Here is a 23,980-nt window from a genome sequence, read left to right as displayed (position 1 = left end):
TACAAGAAAATATCAGATGCAACTGATAAAATTGGTAGAAACCATGTAATGACAATTAAGATAGTATAGAGTTAATATGAGTTACCATTTCATGGGCCAAATATTCTAACACCCGATGGCCCTCACGAGAAATTTTAGAAACTTCAGCCCTTGGATATAAATTCTTTAGGGAAGCTTCATCTACCCCGTCCCGCTTCATATGAGGTCATAATAGTACTCCCTCCGTACTCATATTAGTTGTCGTTCTGGACCTGTACGTCGATTTCGCAAAGGCTGTCGTTGTTGCGCTGGCGCGCGCAGTATGGACGCATTTGCCCCTGCGAACTCTTCAGCTGCCACAGGAGCAGCAGCCAACCAGCAGCGCCATGCAAAAAAAGCGCGCATGCAGGGAATCGAAACATCGCCCCTCTGCCTCGGGCCGCAACATGCTAACCACTCAAGCTACGCGATATTCTTTTGAAACTAGCAGCCGCCGGGCTATTTAATAAGGGCAAAGGAGGAAAAATACCCGTCAATTAATGCCTCCTTGGTAAGCACAATCATGTCCTAAACGACAACTAATTCAGGTATGGAGGGAGTATTTTCTATGTAGGCTTTACCACCAGGCCTATCTATCCTATAATCCTGCCAACTTAATAAAGCAAAGTATGCATTTATGACCTGCATAGATTCCGTAATGACAATAGTTAGATATAAACACAACTGAATAGTTAATTTTGTTGTGAAGTGATTACCTCATCATACACATGCTCGTTGGTTTGAGCGGTGCCATATATGCATTCAGACAACATAACTCAAATGTTGATTCAATTAGGAAAAGCAAAATAGTAGTCTGCACGGGATCCGTTGGGCACGTCCACCACAAGCAACTAATTTCATATCATTACTGAACTAATATACAAAACTATTCTGGCACCATTACTCAAATGGTGATTCAATTATGAAAAGCAAAACAGTAATCTGCACGGGATCAGTTGGACACGTCCACCACAAGCATCTAATTTTATGTCATTACTGAACAAATAAACTAAACTATTATGCATCCTGGATTAGACTATTATGCATAAGAACTGCATGATATGCAAGTCAGTGTTTGTTTATCAGATGGACACAAACACTGCAACAGATGTTTACATAGCATACTATTAGGGGGGTGATCGATGGTTGGAGCAGTGCTAGAGATGCATTCTACATGGTCATCAGCTGCTGCAATATCAGAGAACATGTTCAAATACAGGCATGCATAAATAATGGTGCATATATGGGTCCAATCAAAACACCCACCTGATGAAATTATCGCGCCGCCCTGGCTTACGTCCTTCTTCATCCGATAAGCTTCACGACTCTTCTTGTTCCTTTCAAGCCCTTTATCATCTGAATTCAAGGCACTTAGGGTCCTATCACTTTCTGGTCGCAGCAATTCCTGAAGACAGGTAGGAATGAGTTTGTCATCCATAGATGTAGAACGCCGACCAGTATATACCAAATCATACCAGTTGGATCTTCGGCTATATTAGTATCAGCATCACTCGGCTTGAAATCCTGTATATTACAACCTGCAATAGATTTAAAAGGAGATTCAGATGATGAAAAGGTTTGCAAACAACAGTTGAGCACAAGACCAAACTGAGACTTTGGATCCAACAAAGTTCAACCTGGCTCATTTTCCTTGTTTGCATTATTCTTTTTTCTCTTGTATGCCTCACGCCACTTCCTGTTCTTTTCGTCTCTTTGCTCATCTGTCATTGCGGCATAACGGACTCGTTGCCGCTCTCGTCGCAGTTGAAGAGCATCATCAGCCAAACCCGAGTCTTAAGGAGTGATATATTGTGAGACACGAAATTGGAACGGATCCGACGCAAAGCTAATCGTAAGATGATAAAGCAAAGAAAGATAATAGTACCTTTGGTATTGTTGGGAGGATCCATTTGCGTGAACCGATCTGGAAGACACAAGGTCAGCTACAGCGCCAGCAATAGTTCAGGCTGAATTAGAGAAAGGGTATGTAATCAAAATTGTAGAGGTAATCCCATAATTACGGTTATATTTACACTGGAACATCAGACAATGCCTTCATGTGCTAGCACTTATAAGTTATAAACTGAATATAACTACCCAACGCAATATAAAACAATAAATGTATTGTTATTAACATGGATAAGCCCCATATGACCATCAGTGTGACCCTAGGATTCAAATACAGTAATGAATTAAGGACCAAAATAGACTACACAGAAAAAGAATATATGAGTGATACACTGCTACAGAAAAAGGATGATGTTGGTGCATAAAAGTTCATTAGGGATTCTGGGGTTCAATACAACCAGCAGTCTCAAGCAACTTCAACCCATGTAGAAAATAGTCTCCCAAATTTATATATTCTCTCTGGGATCAGGATATATGTCCTATAATCATTTGTTCAGCAAGATGTTGAATGGAAGCATACTAAATATCAAGTGATGGCACAACAACCATGGCAAGGCTGACAACAGTTGAGGCATAGAGTGGCTGTTTTTTTTTAAACCCCAGGCATAGAGGCAGATTGAAAACTCTACTTCTGATGCATCTTACGATTAGAGACAAAAAAAAAAGTAGGGATGAAGTGAACAGTAAGGTTTCTAGTTCTTCCTCAAAACTCTACTTCTGATGCATAGACTGTAGGATTATGATCATTACAGGCTGAGCGACTAAACATCATCAAAGAGCAAGAATGGCAACTGATATTAATTGGCTGTAAAAGAAATCTGCTGCAAGATTTTTCCACTACAGTTCTGGCCCGGCTAATCTGATGTCAAGACAAAAACAACAGCTTATGGAACACAGCAGCATAAGAACGACAGCAGCTGGCTAAGCAAAGTTGCAGTTGGGGTCATGATTTAGAACTAAGAGTTCATAAGGGTCAATGGTCCTGAGTTCATAAGGGTCAATGGTCCTGTAATGTAGCAGGGAGCTCAGGACAAGCAAAAAATGACCATGAAGCTATATACCAAGTAGCCAGATAAACAAAATGACACTTCTTTTCAGTTTGATGTGCTCGAACCCAAACAGGCAGGCAAGCTTAAACTCTGTACACATAATGGGCACAAAATGTGCCACTCGACAACAGGAATTAGAGGCAGAAGCAGACCACAGTGAACTGACCTTGGTACCTGGAGCTATCTCTTCAGTGATGAATGGAATAGGAGAAAACTCTATGGAAACAGCTTCACATATCCCATCAGTGAGACCAAAGCGCAGAAGATGACGCTGTATGAAAACAACAGTTTTTTTATTGGTTTATACATGATTGGAGTTTTTTTTTAACCCCAGGCATAGAGGCAGATTGAAAACATTTCAACAAAAACCAGCATGTTCACAAAGAGCAATCTACTCGATCCTAAATACAGAAATATGCACTGGACCTAACTGCCCGTGCGTTGTTATGGGTGGAAACATTTTTGCATGAAAGATAAACAGATGTTGTTTGTTTTAATAGAAAGGAGAAATATGTAGCATAGAGCAAGAAATTGAAAACATGGTGTTAATCTTAGAAACATGCTAATTCAAGGCACTAAGAATTATAAGCATGAACATCAGCTTTAATAGGCATATCACACACAAATCTCATGAACATCAACTTTAATAAAATACATCCATGATCATAAATGGTTCATATGGCAAATATGCATTCATAGCTCTGGTAGTTAATAATTGATAAGAAAGTATAATTAGTGCCCCTCATATGGCTAGAGATGGAAAAACAATTATGCAGCCATGATCATAAATGGTTCATGTATGTCCTTAGAGGGCTTAATTTTACTGATTCAATGCAAAAGGTTGCGAATCTCAAAATCAGTCCACTCAGGTAAATTGCAGCACCTCCATGAAGTGTCTTAGGCCACCTATTGAGTAGTCATTGATACTTTTCTGGCAGTCCATCAAAGATAGGATAGCCAGTACTGCAGTGAAAGTTATATACTTTCATAGCACTAACAGGCTTGCATTGAGTAGTCATGACCGTTCTAGCAACCAAGATGTCAAAGTGGAATTCTTGAATGTTCTTTAGGTAGACATGCTATGTTTGCACAAAAAGTTATTTTCGCTGTTCCTGTATTGAAAGTCGGCTATGTTATGGTGAAGCCGCATGCATCTGTGTTTGTGCTTTCAGTATAATTTCTTCTATTCAGTATAATTTATCACATACCTAAGAATCTTTCATGCAAAAATGTTTCCAATATAAGCCACACCACACAGATCATACCATCTTTTCCTCTTATCTAGCTAAGTTAGAGAAACTTTAGCCTAACAAAAAAAAATTATTAATCTGTAGAACTACGTATCTACTGCTCATCAGTCAACAAATAATCGACCGGCTAACCATCCGAACTCAACTAGGCTAACCGGCGGCGGCGGCGCTGGGGCAGCAGCGTGAAGGGGGTGGCTGGGGCCTTACCTGAAGGAAGGGACGGAAGAGGTCCCTCCACTGGATCTCGATCGGCGGCGGCTTGCTGCGGCGGCGTGCTTGCGGCTGCGCCTTGCGGCGGCGGCTGCAGCACCTTGGGGCAGCAACGTGAAGGGGGCGGCAGCGGGGCAGCGCGTGAAGGGGGCGGCGGCGGGGCAGCAACGGATGGATCTCGAGTCCAAGGGGAGGGCGGGGGGAGGTGAGGGTGCGTGATTGCGTGAAAGGTGTGCGGATGGGCGAGCGGGGTAGCAGCCGTGGATCGCACCGAGAATTGAAATGAATGAATTACAACCGTTGCAGGCTAAACCAAAATGGGAGGATGACTATGTAGGCGAAAAAACGTCACCCTTAGCCTCTTATTAGTAGTAGAGATTGAGTGCTAAATGATCTCTTAACACTCCAAGAAAAATTTCATCTAGTAGTTTGCACTATTTTGGACTTTTGATAAAAGAACTATATTGAATAAAAGCCATATCTCCATAAATTTGCACTAAATTTCACTAAATGTCAAATTACTAACAAAATTTGTATCCATTTGCAACATTGAATAAATTTTGTTAAATTTGCACTAACAATTTACAAAATTGAAAAAATGTCACTAAATTTGCACTATTTGCAACAAATTGCACTATTTGCATCACAATTGCATCTAGTACTTGCATCCATTTGCACTAAATTTCACTCATTTGCACCACATTTCATCCATTTGGATGCATTTTCCACTAAATTACCTCAACCATGCAACCGAGGAAGACGCCGGCAGGGAGTAGCCGGCGTTGGGGAAGAGGCTGGCACCGGAGGAGCTCGGCCGGCTGAGGTCAGGCCGCAGCTCGGGAAGATGCGCTGGAGATTTGGCTGGGAAGCGGCGAGGCGCGGTGGAGAGGAGGCGCCGGCAGCTCGGGGAAGAGGCCGCGTGTGCACGAGGGGGTGGGCTCCAAGGCGGCGGCGCGCGCTGGAGAGGACGGGCTCGGCGTAGGAGGTCGTGGCGGCGGCGGGAGGGTCGGAGGTGGCGGGCGCGGGTGGAGGTGGGAGCGGCGGGCGCTGGAGGCGGCGGCCGGTGGGTGACGGGCGGCGGTAGGGCGCGGTGGGGAGTCAGGTGCCGGGTGCCGAGTGTGGCCATGCGGGCGGTATAGAGGGACAGGATAAACCAACTTGTTGCTTGCTTTTGCTCTGTTTTCAACTTGCTCTTTCAGCTAAACCAACAACTCGCACCATACCATAAAAAAAACAACCCGCACAGTATTTTGATGCTGTCGGTACCCTGTAACAGGGATACCCACTCTTACTGCGGCAAGGCAGGACACGCGTAGTTATCCGTAACTGCGCGCAGAGGACGGAGTAGCCAGGCCCCACGGGTCAGGCTCTTTACTCACCAGGCCAATGGCCCCGGACCCGTTCCCCGAGCGGGATGGGTCCGGAGACGCCACGTATCCCTAAGGAAGGAAAGCTCCGAGCTGACACCCGAGGCCTCGGACCCCCCATAGGGGTCCGGGACCTCCTACGCCCATCCGGACCTTCCTTACTCGTGCGCAAGCCTTCCCTGGAAGACTCACCCACCCACCGCAATTAATGCGGATGGTTGAGGCGTGCTCTGTCGTCGCAGCACGCGGGACAGCCTTTGCCAGGCCTCACTGTGCACCGCGTATTACCAAGGTACACAGTGTAGCCGCCTGTACCGCACCCGCTCAGAGCCTGCCTGCCGCATTAATTGGATACGACGGCACGACATTTTTCATCATGCCGCCTACGCCACAAGCTACACAGCCCGTTCAGCTACGTGGCCCGTGGCGCCGCTAGCTACATCTGGCATCGTTCCGACAAGACAGCGCCTGGACATGCTGAACGGGGGACTCCAGGAGCAGGCAAGGGAATCCAGGAGAGAGATCTCCTTTGCCTGCGACGCCATAATGTATGAACAGTACGTTATTTTATACTACATCGTTGGGCCCACCTGTCGGGGACCCAGCAGCCATGTACGCACCTCCCTTGAGATATAAAAGGGAGGCACTCGCTGTACACAAGGCGAGGCTCTCCAGACACACACAAGCTCTCGCGGACTCTCTCGAGGCAAGGCAATACAACACACAGTGGACGTAGGGTATTACGTTCCGGCGGCCCGAACCACTCTAATCCCGCTGTGTTCATCGTGTTCTTGAGCGAGATCGAACTAGGACTAGCTAACCCCCGAGTACACACCCTCTGGGCTTAGGCAGGTGCCTTCCCCCACCCGGCTGTGGTTTGCAGCACCACGACATTTGGCGCGCCAGGTAGGGGAACTAGTTGGTCGCAGTTCATCTCTTCCTCATCTCCATGGTTCGTGTGGACGACGTGGAGATGACTGAGGGTGTGGTGTCCTCCACGCCACACGCCTCTCGCATTCCTGCTCCAGGGGCAATTGTGCCCGTGGAGCAGCCACCGTCGGCGGCGGCGCGCGCTACTCGCCGGCAAGGGTCAGGGCGGCCGTCACGGACCCCCTCACAGGCTGCGAGCGGCGGAGCGCTGGCGGCGGCTAGGGAGTTGTTTCGCAACCCTCCGGCTGCTGCAGCCTCGCCAGACGCCCTGAGGCAGTGGCGGGACGACGTTGACCATCTCCTCCATCTGGCTCAAGCCTCCCCCAGTTCTGCAAGGACTGGGCAACGACCTCCGCCCGGCAATGCGGTGGTACCTTACCACCAGCGCCAGGGCGGTGCGTCGGCGTCCGTGCGCTCCCCCACCGTGAGGGGTGCACGAACAGAAGACCTGCGGGCGGAGCTCAACCGCCGGCGCGCGGGAGAGGATGTCCGCATCTCCGTCGAGAGGGGGCGAGAGCGCCGTCTCAACATTGAGGGTCGCAACCTCAACGCCGACTTGGACGTGGTGGCACCCAAGCCTCCAGTGAACACCCGGATACAGGCGTGTGCCCCGGTGGCTGGGGTGGACTGCGCTGCGCTGGCAGAGCACCTCCGCGCGATGGCATGGCCGTCCAAGTTCCGCCCGCACCTGCCGGAGAAGTACGACGGTACCACTAACCCGTCGGAATTCCTGCAGGTGTATGTTACCGCCATCACAGCAGCTGGTGGTAACGACGCCGTCATGGCGAGCTACTTTCATGTAGCCTTGTCTAGGCCAGCCCGGACTTGGCTCATGAACCTCACACCTGGGACGATCCAGTCCTGGGAGGAGCTCTGTGCGAGGTTCACAGCGAACTTCGCCAGCGCATACCAGCAGCATGGTGTGGAGGCACACCTCCACGTCGTGAGGCAGAAACCCGGAGAGACGCTCCGGGCCTTCATCTCGCGCTTCACCAAGGTATGGGGTACCATTCCTCGTATCTCTGATGCATCTATTATCACTGCTTTCCGCCAGGGGGTACGTGACGAGAAGATGCTAGAGAAGCTGGCGACGCACGAGGTAGAAAGCGTTACTACACTTTTCTCCCTGGCAGACAAGTGTGCCAGGGCCGCTGAGTGCCGTGCATGGCACTTAGCCCCCCAAGACGGAGACGCCAAGGCTGGTGGCTCCGGTGCTACCGCTCAGGGCGGTGGCAAGAAGAAGAAGAACAAGAACCGGAGTCGCGGGGAGCCACATTCTGGCGGGCCAGTCATTGCAGCAGCAGCACCAGCAGCGGCGCCGGCTGCTGCAGCAGCGGCTGGGGGCCAGAATGCACATGGCAAACGCCCTCGCCCGCAAGGTGGAAGCGGAGGTTCATGCCCAGTGCATCCCACCACTCGCCACAGCGCCGCTGATTGCCGCGAGATCCAGAAGCTCGCGAAGCGGGTCAGTGGGCGGCGTGAGCAGTCCTCCAAGGACGGTTCACCCCCTCTTCGCCAGCGGCCTGGCAAGGAGAAAGCCTCCGACAGCGGAGCCGCTGCTGGGGAGAAGGAGCTGGGGTACCAGTCCCCCGCTCGGGAGCTGAAGGGCGTCTACCATGACGATGACTCTGATTCCGACAACGGCGACCACCACAAGAAGTTGTACGTAATGTACGGCGGAAGCTGGGAGCTTGTCTCCCGGCGGGACGTGAAGACCCTTCGCCGAGAGGTCCTTTCGGTGAAGCCGGGGGTCCCGAAGGCAGCGCTGCACCAAAGGTGGATGAACACCACCATCTCTTTCGGCCCATCTGACTGCCCGAAGAACATGGTTGGGGCTGGTGTACTACCTCTAGTCACCGCCCCTGTCATATCCAACGTGAGGCTCTATCACGTGCTGATCGACGGTGGGGCTGGCCTCAACGTCATCAGCTATGCAGCGTTCAAGCAGCTGCAGATCCCGGAGTCCAAGCTGACCCCCTCTCGCCCATTCTCCGAAGTGGGCCCACATCCGGTGTTCCCTCTGGGGAGCTTCACACTGCCGGTCACGTTCGGGACCGAGGAAAACTTCCGCACAGACAGCGTTCTGTTCAATGTTGCGGAGGTGAACCTCCCGTTCAACGCCATCATTGGCCGGCCGGCACTCTACCGCTTCATGGCCATTGCTCATTACGGGTATTTGGTCTTGAAGATGCCTTCCCCTGCTGGTGTTCTCACCGTGCAGGCGACCGCACCGCTGCTGTCGCTGCAGTCGAGAGACTGCATGCTCTGGCGGCGGAGGCTGCGCGTTCCGAGGAGGACCCATCCCCCTCGCAACCCAGGGCGCCTGCAAAGACACCCAGGGTTCAGCCATCCGATCCGGACGATGTCCCCATGAAGACGGTCCAGATCGGGGCAGACTCCTCCAGGACCACCCGCATCGCGGGGAACCTGGAGGAGAAATAGGAAGACGCGCTCATCACTTTCCTCCGGGCAAATGTGGACGTGTTCGCCTGGGAACCGTCACAGTTGCCCGGGATCCCCAGGGAAGTGATCGAGCACAATCTGAGGATCTACCCCGACGCCACGCCGGGGCGCTAGAAGCCTCGGAAGCAGTCCGTGGAGCGGCAGAACTTCATCTGCGAAGAAGTGCACAAGCTGCTGCACGCTGGCTTCATCGAGGAGGTCCACCACCCCGAGTGGTTGGCCAATCCGGTTGTCGTCCCAAAGGCCAATGGGAAGCTTCGGATGTGCATCAACTACACCAGCCTCAACAAAGGCATGTCCTAGAGACCCCTATCCTCTTCCACGTATCGATCAGATCGTGGACTCCACCTCCGGGTGTGACCTTTTGTCTTTTCTAGATGCATACTCTTGTTTCCACCAGATTCAGATGTCTAGAGAGGATAGGAAGCATACTGCTTTTGTAATAGTAGATGGGCTTTATTGCTACATTGTCATGCCGTATGGTCTACGGAATGCCTTGCCCACGTTTGTACGGGCTATGAACAAAACCTTCTGTAATCTAATTAGAGATATAGTTGAGGTGTATGTTGATGACATTGTGGTCAAGACCAAGGTAGGGTCAACATTAGTGGAGGACTTATCCCTCGTCTTCGACCGGCTCCGCGCCACGCGCACGAAGCTGAACCCCGAGAAGTGCATCTTCGGCGTCTCAGCGGGGAAGCTACTGGGTTTCCTGGTCTCTCATCGAGGCATCGAGGCAAACACAGCCAAGATCAAGGCGATCGAAGCGATGAGGCCTCCCGGCTGCATCAAGGACGTCCAGAAGCTTACTGGATCTCTCGCCGCTCTTAGCCGCTTCATATCGAGGCTGGCTGAGAGGGCCCTCCCCTTCTTCAAACTATTGAGGAAGTTTGGTCCATTCTCTTGGACCGAAGAGGCTGAGCAAGCCTTCCAGGAATTGAAGCGACATCTCACCTCACTGCCAGTATTGGTGGCTCCAGAGCCTGGTGAGACGTTGTTTCTGTATCTTGCTGCGTCTGCAGAGGCGGTCAGCATGGTGAGCTAGTCGCCGAGAGGACGGAGCAAACTCACCAGGGGGACACCAGGGTCTCCCCGGCCAAGGATGGTGAGCCGGACCCCAGACACGGGGGCCCGTCAGCCTCACCTCTGCCTGAAGCTCTGGAACCCGGACAAGGGGGTCCGGAGGAGCCTCGTCCCTGAGGGAACCCAGAGCCGCTGGGGGCCCAAGGACCTGACGTGGAGGATAAGGGCGAACCGGACCCGGTCACCAGGGTCCGGACCATCCAAAAGCCAGTCTACTACGTCAGCGAAGTCCTTCACGAGGCGAAGGCCAGGTATCTTGAGACGCATAAGCTCATCTATGCGATACTTATTGCATCCAGGAAACTGCGCCACTACTTTCAGGCGCACCGAGTTGTCGTAGTGACCTCTTACCCGTTAAGAGCGATCCTGCACAACTCCAACGCCACAGGCAATATCGCCAAGTGGGCGGCAGAGCTGGCTGAGTTCCAACTGGACTTCCAGCCTCGCCATGCAGTCAAGAGCTAGATCCTGGCTGACTTCATAGCGGAATGGACTCCTTCCCCAAGTAGTTCTGGGGGTCCGGAATTCAACGCCGGGCCCCCGGAGCTGGGAACCAGGACACCAGTCTTCACCGAGCCCCACTGGACGCTCTTCTTCGACGGGTCCGCCCGCGAGAAGTGGGCCGGAGCTGGTGTGGTCCTCATCGACCCAAACGGAGATCAGCTAAAGTACATGGTGCACCTTGAGTTCAAGGCCACCAACAATATGGCGAAGTACGAAGCTCTGATCTTTGGCCTGACGCAAGCCCTGTCTCTGGGGGTCCGGCAGCTCCTGGTGAAGGGGGACTCTCAGCTAATCATCAAGCAGGTCCGAGGGGATTGCAGCTGCAACAATCCCCAACTCGCGGCATACCTCATCCACGTGAGGAAGCTCGAGAAGGACTTCGACGCCTTGGAACTGCAACATGTTCCCCGCGAACTCAACTCAGCAGCGGATGATCTCTCCGCGAAAGCATCTACCTGGGCATCCGTGCCCGAGGGCGTCTTCGAAAGACGGCTGCTAAGACCTGCCGCCCAGCCTCCCGAGCTGAGTGAAGGGGATCAAGCTAGCACCTCGAAGCTAGTGGTCCCGACGGCATACCACCTCTGGTGCCCGCTCTAGGTTGTGAGCTCTGCCGAGGATCCTGGAAACCTCGTGGAGCCACTCCCACCTGCTCAGGGAGCTCCCGATGCATGGATCTCCGAGATCCGGGACTACCTGAAAGACAACATCCTTCCTAATGATGATGTGTCCGCTGAGCGCATAGTACGATTGGCTAAACGCTACGCGGTGGTAGAAGGGGATCTCTACCACCGTAGCGCCAATGGTGTCCTCATGCGGTGCATCTCCCAGGGAGAGGGCCGCGAGTTGCTTGCGGAGATCCATGGAGGCGAGTGTGGAAGTCATTCCTCATCTCGCACGCTTATTGACAAGGCCTTTCGGCATGGTTTCTACTGCCCAATAGCACTCCAGGATGCGGCTGAGCTGGTAAAATCCTGCAAAGCATGCCAGTTCCATGCAAAGCAAATACACACACCGGCTCAAGCTCTGCAAATGATTCCGCCCTCATGGCCATTTGCCGTGTGGGGTGTGGATATCCTAGGGCCATTCCCCCGGGCCGTCGGCGGATACCGGTTCCTCTACGTCGCCATCGACAAGTTCACAAAGTGGCCGGATGTTACCCCTGTGGTGAATATCACAAAGAAATCAGCAGTCGCATTCCTCAAGTCCATTGTGTGCAGATTTGGCATCCCAAACCGCATCATCACGGACAACGGGACCCAATTCAAAAGCAGACTCTTCCAAGAGTACTGTGAGGACATCGGCATCCAGCTATGCTTTGCGTCCGTGGCACATCCCCGCAGCAATGGACAGGTTGAGAGAGCGAATGCAGAGATCCTCAGGGGACTCAAGACCCGCACCTACAACTGCTTGAAAAGCATGGTGCCAAATGGGTTGATGAGCTTCCATGTGTACTACGGGGCAACCGGACCACACCCAACCAAGCCACCGGGGAGACTCCATTCTTCCTGGTCTATGGGGCCGAAGCATGCCTTCCCCCAGAAATTCACCTGGGCTCACCACGGGTCCAGGCTTTTGACGAATCTATGCAGGAGCAGTTGCGGCGTGACGACATGGAATTCGTTGATGAATGAAGGTGGTGAGCAGCAATCCGAAATGCACGCTACAACCAGGCACTCAGGCGCTATCATCAACGGTTCGTGCACAGTAGGGAGCTCCGGGCTGGTGACCTCGTCCTCAGACAGATTCTGAACCGAGCAGGGCTCCACAAACTTTCCCCCAGCTGGGAGGGGCCCTTCAAGGTTACAGAGGTGTGCCGGCCCGGATGCGTTCGCCTCGCCACAGAAGATGGAGTGCCGCTGCCCAACCCATAGAACATAGAGCATCTGCATAAGTTTTACACCTAGACAGAGCAGGGAAATAAACTTTTCCTTTGTAATAAGTTGGAGTTAGCGTGCGGCCCAGAGCGGTTGGGGGCCACCCTCGTAAACCCGACCTCTGGCATCCATCGCACCGTCGGCTAACGCGTGGCTCAGAGCGGTAGAGGTCCGACCTCGTAAACCCGGCCTCTGGCATCCATCGCGCAAGCCATGTACATCAAGATTGCAAAGGAAAGATTTTCTCCCAGTTCTATCTTTGTGTCAAAATTTAGTTTCGCATTCTGATTCTCGAGATTTTACCTTTCTAATCCCCGCGTGGACCTCTACTCTTGTTGCTACAACTAAGATCTGTATTGAGTTGTTGGACTGTCGTATAGATCCGGACCCTCTTGCTGCTGGGAGAGAGGTCCGGACCCCTAAGGACCAGCTCTGGAGAGGGGGTACTTGTTTCCTGGGGTGGTCCGGAGCCCTGTGTAGCCGCTTAGCCGGTTCCGTACCCAAAGCCTACACACTCCACCACCCTGTAACGAGTGACCTAGTACCTGGGGCTGGGTAATTAGGGGCCTGGACCTCGTTCCAGTTTAAGAGTTGGCTTTCTAAGTCCTACACGGCATGTCCAACCCTATATCTCAAAGGATCGAGTACGACAAAGTGACCTCACCCACTGCTGCGAAGGGTCTGGGACGTTGAAGCCAGGTCCGGATAGATCGTGCTGTTTCCTGGAGTGGTCCGGAGCCCTGTGTAGCGCCTTAGCCTGGTTCCGCACCCTAAGCCTACGCACTCCACCACTCTGTAACAAGCACTGAGCTATCTGGACCTGTGCATCTTGAGCCCGGACCTGGTACCAGCCTGGGACCGGTCCAGGATGAGTCCCGCGGGCCTGCTACTAAGCTGTAACTTTGAAGTGGTACACAGGTTAAGCCCTGACTGGTGGTAGCCAGCCTCAAACCATTGAGCCTACCTACCAGGGGGTCCTGGCATCCGCTTCAAAGGTTTCATGCAGATCAAGGTCCAGTCTCAGTGGTAGACAGACTCAAAACAACTGAGTCTATCTCCCAGGGGGCCCGGAGCATCCGCTTTGTCCCAGACATCATGAATGGATTCTGCATGCATCAAACAGCTAAATTGCAGTATCATTACTACCATATAAGTGAATTTGATTCTTCTCTCTGTAGTTCTGTACGCTACACAGGGAACAAGACGCTCGCTCGCCTTGCAAACTATGCGGCACCTATGCCCAATGAGGTCCGGAGTATCTTCTACGGCTCAGGTGGCAGACAGGTCCAAACAACTGAACCTATCCGCCAGGGGGCCAGGGAGCCGAGGTGCTGCATACCGCAAATCAGCAACAGACAAACAGCTAAGTTGAAGTTTTCTTCTATTTCAAAATTTTCAACTAGTACAATGTTTGTTACATAACGCAAAAGATACAAAGATACAATGCCCAGCTCAAGGGTCTGCAGGCTCCCGCTTGAAGTAGGCGGCAACGAAGTCGACGACCTCCCGCACGTTGTCCCGAGCGGCGGCCTCCGTCTCCGCGATAGGACCATCGACCACGGGCGTCAGTGAGATGGCCGGGTCGTGGCTCCGCTACCATCCGGATCAGCTCGCGACCGTCGGCTTCGAGCTGGCCAGCAAGGACCGGCTCCAGACGCCGGAGCCTATCCGAAGCAGAACTCAGCACTAGGAGGGCGTCAGCTATCAAAGCTGGCGGCTCCGCCACCTAGATTGGGCTCATTCCAAGTGGCACTAGTGCTAGGCTCGTTTCGGCCGCCCAGTCAGCGATCCGCTGGGCCCCCACGCGCTGGTCCTCCTGGTGCTTCTGGACCGCCTCCTGGACCGCCTCTTGCATCCGGGAGTCCAGAGCTGCCTTGGCCACCTCCACCTCGCGGGACCTCTCCTCGAGCCCGGCCTTCCTCTTCTCCGACCACTCCTTCAGCTTCTTGAGGGAGTCCCGCTGGCGCCTGAGTTCCTTCTCTATGCCGGTGGCGTGGGACTCCCGCTTAGAGAGGGACTTCCGGTCCTCCTCCAGCTCCGCCTCGGCAACGGCCAGCTTGCTGGCCCTCTTCTCCAGCTATTTCTGCCATCCAGCCAGGGTCCCAGAGAGCTCGTCCAGCTCCTACTTGCGGATCTCGAGACCTTGGCTGCGGGTCTCAAGCTCAGACTGCTAGGCAGCAAGCCGACTCTCGAGATCGGACCGCTGAGCTGCAAAGCTAACCACCTACAGGGAAAAAGTCTCCTCCCGCTGGGCCAGAGCCTTCTCCGGCTCGATACTGCAAGCTCCTGATTGAAAACCTTCAGAAGGTTGGCTCGATAGGCCTCTTGGTCGGCTTTGAGCTTTGACCGGGCTTCTGCAGCACGGGAGGCTTCAGGCTTCGTGTGCGCTTCCAGGCGGGTGTGCCAGTCCGAGAGGCGCTGGCGTTCACTCCCCAGAGCTCCCCACTCCCGCCGGAAGGCCGCCTCGGCGGAGGAGGTTGCCTCCTCTATCGACCGCCGGACCTGGATCAGCACCTAGGGAAGGGGAGTCGCTTCCTCCTCCGGGAGTTGGAGCTGCAGGAGCTGCCTGCCAAAGACCACCTCCAACTCCTCCTCTGCAACAGGACTAGAGCTGGAGGTGGGAGCTTCTGCTGCAGCACTTGTCTCTGGTGCCTCCTCCGCTGCCGCTGTGTCGGGCGCGGCTGCGCCCAGCACCGGCGCCTCCGTCGCCGCTACGTCGGTTGCGGCAGCGCCCAGCATCGGCACCTCTACCGCCGCCGCGTCGGGTACAGCGGCGCTCAGCACCGGTGTCTCCGCCGCATTGGGTGCAGCAGCGCCCAACACCGGTACCTCCGCCACCGCCGCGTCGGGTGCGGCGGCGCCCAGCACCGGCGCCTCCATCTTGTCGGGTGCGGCTGCGCCCAACACCGGCGCCTCCGCCGCCGCTGCGTCTGCCGCGCCCGCCACAGGCGCACTCGCCGCTGTAGCGTTGGGCACTGCTGAGCCTGGTGATGGCGCGCCCGTCACCACCGCATCGGGCACCACCGGGCTGGCAGAAGTCACGGCACCCGAGGATCCCGCACCCGCCGTCGCCGCCGCTGTTGCCGCCGAGGCCGCGGTTGCCTGGGCATCAGCCGACGAGTCGGCGATGGTGGAAGGGATGCTTGGGCGTGGAGCCCTGGCAAAACAAAGAAAAGGAGCCTTTAGCATAAGTGGAGCACCGAGAATAAGGGGCGTAATCAGAATAACACTAACCCTGAAGCGCCGGGTGTCCAGCGTCCTCGGAGGTCCGACGTCCGTTTTTGCTGCTGCTGCTCCCGCGGCTGCGGCGCAACTTGAGGCTGGAGCGCCGCTGCTGCTGCTCCTGTGGCTGCGACACAGGTGCAACCCGTGACTGCTCCTGTTGCTGTTGCTGCCGCTCCCATGGCTGCTGCTGCTGCTGTTGCTGCCGGCGGGAGGTATCTCTTGGCGGCGATGGCGGCGGCATGACAGCTCCGGAGGTCCCGCGAAGACCGGATGCCCGGGAACTACCCTGGCCCGCGTCCTCGGCGGACCTCTGACGCTTCGCGGCGGGCTCCGTGACTGGGGTCCCGTCGCCCCTGAGTAGCCTGCGCCGGCCCATCTCCCCCGACGACGCGCCGGAGCTGCTCCGGGCCTGGCTGCGACCGCTCACGGCAGCGCTTCCAGCCACAGCCTGCTTGCCCTTGGTGGTTAGACCGGACCCCGCGACGTCCGGCACATCTTGATTCCCGAATGCACCAGGATCCGGATCCCACGGTTCGGGTCGCCTCCGGTCTGGCGTGCGGCCAGCCCGCCGTCGTCGAGAGTCGGCAGGGTGGCCAGCATTGCGGTCCTCAGGTGTGAGTCCTCGCAGAGGGGGACGGCAGCCTGGGGAAGAATCAGCTACTCCAGGATAAAGGCATCCCCCGTCACCGCCTGCACCAGGATCTCCAAGGCTTCCTGGGTCAGGTCGCTCCCCTCCCCTCGGTGGGTCCTGCTGCAATCGTTGAGGCTGGTGAAGTTCCAAGTAGGGCGCGGTCTCTGCTTCAGGGGGGCGATCCGGCGCTTCAAGAAGTCCCCAAGCACGTGCAGCGAGGTGAGGCCGCTCTCCGCAAGCGACCTGATCTTGCCCAGCACGGAGTCAAAATTCGGCTGCCGGATCGGCTTGGCCCTCCAGGATGCACGATCGGTGGCGGGTCCCTCGGTCGGTAGGGCGAGGCGCTCGTTGGCTTCGGTGGTGGCGATCACCTAATCCCTGCGCCACTCCTCCCACTTCCCGCCAGTAAGGCTGGGAATGTAAGGCGTCGGCAGGTCACTCCTCACCTGGAAATAGTACCCCCCACTTCGTCCTTGCTCCTTCCGGACTTCACCAGGACGAAGAAATGGCGGAAAAGGGTGACGCAAGGCCACACCCCCATGAACATCTCGCACAGGTGCACGAAGATGGCTGTCAAGAGGATGGAGTGCGGCGTAAGGTGCTGAAGCTGGAGGCCGAAGTCTTCCAGCAGCAGCAGCAGGAACGAAGAGATCGGCAGCCCCATGCCGATGGAAATGTGCGAGGTGAATAGCACAAATTCCCCGGCGTGGGGGTTGCCGAGGGGAACCGAGCCTGCTTGGATCCCCCAGCCAGTCTCCTGTGGGCTCCACCCTAGCAAGCGGTGCACCGTATTCAACTCTTCCTCGGTCTGGAACCGGTGGGGATGAACAAGGGATGCCATCTCTCTGCGGAGGCGAGGAGCAATCTGCGCGGGGAGCAAGGAGCAAGGAAAGCTCAAAGGCAAGGGGGGCAAAGGTTGGAAGGAAGAAGGCGAATGCGGGAAAGTAACCGCGGTATGCAGTTCGCCCCATTATAAAGCCTAACTCAACCGGCGCGCCCCGGAACCGTCGCTAGAACCCAAGCGACGCCCGCACCTAGTGTTAACCGCCGGCCCATGACAAGGGGGCCCAGGCCCATCTATCAGGGAGAGCGGCTAACCAACGGAGGTGTGAAAAGGCGGAATTTGAACCGTCGCCCATGCGCGAAGCGAGGCTGAAGCTGAGCTGACGTGCGCGTATTAAGCGCTGGCGTGGCCGAGCTTTTCGGGAACGGCGCCGGTGGTAAATGTACCGTTCACTCCAGCCGCAACAATGCCGAGCGTCGCACGCGTGACTAGGTTAACCACTGTGCATGGGGGCCATGAGTCAGTAAGCCGCTGCAATGCGATGAGGCAGCAAACAACCCGATGTAGAGCCAAATCGCAGTAGTGGACCCACCTGTTGGTTCGTACCTCCCCCAAGGTGGGCCCGGGGGCCACTGTCCGTACCCTGTAAGAGGGATACCCACTCTTACTGCGGCAAGGCAGGACCCGCGTAGTTATCCGTAACTGCGCGCAGAGGACGGAGTAGCCAGGCCCCACGGGTCAGGCTCTTTCCTCACCAGGCCAATGGCCCCGGACCCGTTCCCCGAGCGGGATGGGTCCGGAGACGCCACGTATCCCTAAGGAAGGAAAGCTCCGAGCTGACAGCCGAGGCCTCGGACCCCCCATAGGGGTTCGGGACCTCCTACACCCATCCGGACCTCCCTTACTGCGTGGGGGTCCGGAGCTGCCGCGTGTCCCGGAGGCACGGGTGCGGGCTCGTGCGCGAGCCTTCCGCTGGAAGACTCGCCCACCCACCGCAATTAATGCGGATGGTTTAGGCGTGCTCTATCGTCGCAGCACGCGGGACAGCCTTTGCCAGGCCTCACTGTGCACCGCGTATTACCAAGGTACACAGTGTAGCCGCCTGTACCGCACCCGCTCAGAGCCCGCCTGCCGCATTAATTGGATACGACGGCACGTCACTTTTTCATCATGCCGCCTACGTCGCAAGCTACACAGCCCGTTCAGCTACGTGGCAGGCGACGCCGCTAGCTACATCTGGCACTGTTCCGACAAGACAGCGCCTGGACATGCTGAACGGGGAACTCCAGGAGCAGGCAAGGGAATCCAGGAGAGAGATCTCCTTTGCCTGCGACGCCATAATGTATGAACAGTACGTTATTTTATACTACATCGTTGGGCCCACCTGTCGGGGACCCAGCAACCATGTACGCGCCTCCTTTGAGATATAAAAGGGAGGCGCTCGCTGTACACAAGGCGAGGCTCTCCAGACACACACAAGCTCTCGCGGACTCTCTCGAGGCAAGGCAATACACCACACAGTGGACGTAGGGTATTACGCTCCGGCGGCCCGAACCACTCTAATCTCGCTGTGTTCATTGTGTTCTTGAGCGAGATCAAACTAGGACTAGCTAACCCCCGAGTACACACCCTCTGGGCTTAGGCGGGTGCCTTCCGCCACCCGGCTGTGGTTTGCAGCACCACGACAGATGCCTTTTACATTGTTTCAGGAAGGAAGAATTATACCGCGCATTAAGCCAAGTGATGTTACAATAAACATTGGAAAAGATGAAGTTGTCCCAAAATGTCCTGGGGATGAAAGGTATCATGGAACTTTTTAACTTGTTCCTTTTATGTGTAATCTACATTCATGAAATTGTTGTTAGATATATCAACTTTTTATTGGTCGTATGTCCTACAGGGGAGAAATTATACATGACAATACGGTCAGATGGATAGCACGTGTTCCACGCTACCCAAAAGGTTACATATATGTCACGTTATCACGTAGTAGCAAATGGACAGCCCAATCTGATAAAAAAATTTGATATATCTCAAGACTTGATGGTGAGAAATTTCATCATGTGTTTCATGGAGGTCTTTAGTCAGCATGTATGTGCAATTGTTTTTTTTTTTTACATCACCATTGTAGAGTAAGATTCCTGATATTTATAAAGACATTAATAATACACTAGCACGAGGATTAGATGACCAGGCAAAAGAAATTGCAGTTGCAGTTTATCTCATAATGGAACTATCACTTGGAGTAGGCAAAAAAGAAGATAATATATATTATATGTCTCTTAATATAAATTCTTATATAATATTTTCTTGTCGATATTATATTCAATGATTGAAAAAATAAGAGCCATCTTCACTGTTATTTTTACAATCATTGTAAAAGAGCTCTTATATTCTTAGTTACTGTCTTTTAGGCTATTACCTTTGACTGCTCTTCATTGAAGACGTGTCATGTTACTCCAATGGAAAATAATAAAATTAATGTCACCATTTTCTTTATTATGTCTATATAATTATTTAGTGTTGCATCTTAATTTTTATGTGATAACTGATGATCAATCATATTTTTATAGTTCGATTTTTCTAGTAGATCTAATATAGATTATAGAAAAATCGTAAAGATCAGAGAGAATCTCTATAATGCAATTCTAAAACTTAAAAGAGGTATCTCATTCTACCATCCTCCTCCTGGACTCATTTACTTGCTCTATGCAATTGACTTGTGTGTGTGTGTGTGTTTTTTTTCACTTTCCAGATGGAAAGACAAAGGATGATTCCCTCTTCAAGAAGATAGATGCTAAAATGCTTAGTGCTTATCTGGAACCATTCCTTCCTGATCTTACTACAAAAGTGTTTCGTACACACAATGCTACCCAAAAGATAGAAGATATCGTAAGTTTAAAACAATCTTCACTTTTTATGTAGACTTAGGACTGTGTGAAGGGAATATTTGAAGTTCCCAAGAAATATTTGTACTTTAGAATTGACTAGCTAAAATGTTTACGAGTAGCTACCAGCAAAACAAAATTCGTACAATGTTCTTGGTATAGGACACTGAGTGTTATAAGCTCTAGAATACTATGGGTTTGATGCATGTTTCCATCACTACAACCTCATAGGATGTGCATCTTGACTTGGCTAGGTTGTTATCTTTCTCTAAAAAGCTTGTGCACTTGGCTGGGTCTAGGTCGGACAAGCTCCATCGTGATAAGTGCACTTCAAAAGTACTAGTATTGTGCGTTTGAATTTAGTATAATTGAAGTTCTAATGCTCAAATTATCAGCTATTATAATATTTAATAGAACCCACGGTTAACAAAAGGTCCAACACACTGAAGCTAAAGAGTTAAGACTAAAACATTGGTGGCAGTCATTTAGATTTCAATGACTAATTGCCCTTTCCCTGGACCAACGAACGAAATGGTACTGGTGAAATCAGTTGATACTTTTTAAGTAGCAGAGAAGAATAAAATTGAGCAAACCGTGGACATTTGATCAATTTATGAGTAGATTTTGTATTTTAACCCGTGTATTCTAACTCTTGCACATTTTGATTTAATATTCCACATGGTTTGTGGGACTATTGTGCTATAATATATTATACTCTGGTATAAAGGTATGCATCTATGCTGATGTTACAGTTGTGCAAAAAAACACCAAAAGATGGGACCGAATCTGAAAAACTTGAAGAGAAACCAATCGTGAGGTGCATTATGTTAATTTTTTGAACAAGTAATGTATTTGTATCCTTACCTTTATGAGATTTCAACCATATTTTTTTACTCAGGTTACTGATATGTTGAATCATAAACAACGTAAGTGAAAGGACCGTGATGTCGCCTAGAGGGGGGGTGAATAGTCGCACCAACAAATTTTCACTCAAATGCAGCGGATTAAATTCACTGTCTGCCAAACCCGGAACTTCCGAATTTGCCCTGACAGCAATGTTAAAATGTGTACGTGAGGCTTTTGTGTCTATCTCAACTCACATGGATTAGTTGAGCACTGAGACTAAACCAAAGACCATTGTGATGCATCCCTATTGATAGTACGGCATACATAAACCAAAGATCAAAGATAAATTGCATTTCAACTTCTTGAGCTTCTCTTTATCATCCTATGCCGTGTGTTGATCAATCACAATCTGAGGTGTGCATCCAACTTGGCTTCTTTAATTTGAGCACATCTTTCTTGACCTAGTGACCTTGAACCTTTATCCTTGAATGAAATCTAATTCTAGTTCAAGTCACCGTCTTCACAATAAGATTTTAGAAAGATTGATACTTGCCAACATGAACACCACACATGACTAAGATTCTTCAAGTTGAACCCAAAGAACGTTTCGTGACCCTAGCATTGGTTCCTCGGCACAACCACAATTGCCCTTCTCCAAGCTTAATACCTAGAAACCCATTCCCGAATTCCAACTCTTCATCCTTGCATCACATATAGCTTCATGTTGGCTTGTATCACATTTAACTTACAATAAAATCCATTTTGATCCTCAAGCTATTTTTCTTCTTCTAATGAATAATGCTTCTCAATGTGAAATTCTCCTTGTCTCTTAGAATTCTTGGACTTGATCATTATCGGTTTCCTTCCTCATGCCAAGCCTTTGCTTACATAGCCTCTAGAAACTCGCCTTTCGATCCCATCCATTTATTCTCAAGAGCCCTCTTGAACTCACATTGATTTTTACATTATATTGAAAACAATTTCTTTCATACTTGCTTGATCATCAAATATCACTTGCAATTCTTATGACAATTTTTTCAATATATGAGACTATGCATAAGCATACAATCTTGTCTCATTCTCAATACCTTGACTTGTTATTTTGAGTACCACATACTTCAACAAGCTTCATTTAGATATGGGAGTGAATTCTTCACCAATAACACATATCCCAATTCACACAATACTCATTCCTTGTTATCATTCTCATACTAGATCATGTTGTGGCATTCATCTTGTCATATGAGTTTTGTCTTGAACATTGATACATTTTATCGCATATATAACAAATATGATAATCAATTTCTGCTCATATACTCAACAAGATGGTTAGTCCTTTAATCTTGGTGTCAATCAATCCACCAAAACACACTAGGGGCCTAGATGCACTTTCAATCTCCCCCTTTTTGGTTATTGATGACAACACCGATTAAAGCTTACAAAAAGATATAACCAATTGAAGTTTTGAATTTTCAGATTTAGTAGGAGCTCTCCCTTACAATGTGCATTGAATGGAATTCAAATAATTTGGCCTCAAATGCCCTTTTTCATATGTTCACAAGAAAACAAAGAGCTCCCCCTAAATCTCATCATCCACGGAGTGCAAAATACATGTGTGAACATATAATACGTGATGCATATGACAGAAATCTCACACAATAGTAAGATGAAATAAACTGATCAGTTCTGTCCACACAAACCCGGAACTTCCGGGTTCCAAATCCGGAACTTCCGGATTTGCCAGGCAGAACTGGCCTAAAGCAACAAATCATCATTTCATCATATTTTATCACATTAACAAGCATCACATCTTAATTTAAAGCATCTAAACATAGTTCACCACACAAAGTCACACATTACAAAAAGTTCTCAAGTCCACATGGGCTAAAAAGAATTTATTACATGGCATGTGGCATACCACACCCAAATTCGGAACTTCCGGATTTGGAAACCCGGAACATCCAGGTTTGCCAGACCAGAACCACTGAAATCTGAATAGAAGTTTTAATGTTCAATAATTTCTCTCCCTTTGTCATCCATCACCAAGAAGGGTCTAAGGGGAGTTCTTCGGGAGCTTCTACTGCTGATCATCATCCTCTGGTGGTGGAAACTGAGGAGCCTGAGGCATGAAAGGAGCGGTTGAGGGGTCAACAAAAGTAGGGTTAACAAAGGATGTGGTGCCACTACCATAGAGCTGCCCCCAATAATCTTCTTGCTGATATCTAACATTCATTTGCTCCATAGTTTCAGGCTCACTTTGCTGTCCTTCTGAGCCAATGGGTGAGGGAGGACATTTGGCAGCAAGGCTTCTTGCAATTTTTTTAGCCTCAAAGTGTCTTTCTTCTTCCTTTCCCTCTCCTTGTGCACCACATCATTTGTGGCTTTGCTCATCCCAAAAATCATGTTGAACATCTTTCTAATTGTTTGTAATCACACTCAAATCTTTTGTTAGTCTTTTGATCAATCATGAACATGAGATAAGCTCCAAAACCACAACACTTTTGAGGTGATTCAGATATGGACTTGATTTCCTCCCATATGTAATTAAACACACTGAACTCTGGCTCACTAGGAGTTAAAGCATATAGCAAATTCTTTCCATATGACGATATATTGTGAGCATCACCCTCTCTAGGAGCAAGTGTTTTCCTAAAGAACTTGTTAAAATATGTATAAAATTGAATTAGTCCTTTAGGCCCCCAAACTCTGACTCCCTGCCAGGTAAGTACATGCATTTCATTTCTTCTTTGGGGAAAGGAGAGCTAAGGTGAAGTCTAGCTCTTTCTGCATCAGCTCTCCCAAATCCAAACATGGCTGCAAACTCAACATAATTAATTTTATACCATTTTCACTCTGTCATCCAATGGACCCATCTCATATCATTATGTGTTTTAAAATAGCAAGTGGCATAAAATTGGACAATCACTTCAATGTTCCAATCATATTGAAA

At 51.1% G+C, this 23,980-nt stretch overlaps 1 long non-coding RNA gene across 4 annotated transcripts; it reads right to left on the bottom strand.

The window, feature by feature from the left end:
- Window positions 1–497: 497 nt before the first annotated feature.
- Window positions 498–5,316, bottom strand: LOC120682402. Of its 4 annotated transcripts, none has more exons than XR_005678439.1 (7): window positions 4,433–5,028; window positions 3,142–3,246; window positions 1,904–1,985; window positions 1,656–1,811; window positions 1,494–1,556; window positions 1,285–1,423; window positions 498–660 (listed from the first exon to the last, which is right to left on the bottom strand). It is a non-coding gene; the product is annotated as an uncharacterized LOC120682402 (long non-coding RNA). The 4 variants fall into 4 exon arrangements; XR_005678437.1 differs by lacking the exons at window positions 498–660; window positions 4,433–5,028 and adding exons at window positions 847–1,206; window positions 5,173–5,316; XR_005678438.1 differs by lacking the exon at window positions 498–660 and adding an exon at window positions 847–1,203 and having other exon boundaries at window positions 4,433–5,026.
- Window positions 5,317–23,980: the final 18,664 nt, after the last annotated feature.

The sequence above is a fragment of the Panicum virgatum genome, chromosome 7N (genome assembly GCF_016808335.1).
Source record: "Panicum virgatum strain AP13 chromosome 7N, P.virgatum_v5, whole genome shotgun sequence".
Classification (NCBI taxonomy): Eukaryota; Viridiplantae; Streptophyta; class Magnoliopsida; order Poales; family Poaceae; genus Panicum; species Panicum virgatum.
This window is presented reverse-complemented; position numbering and strand designations above follow the sequence as displayed.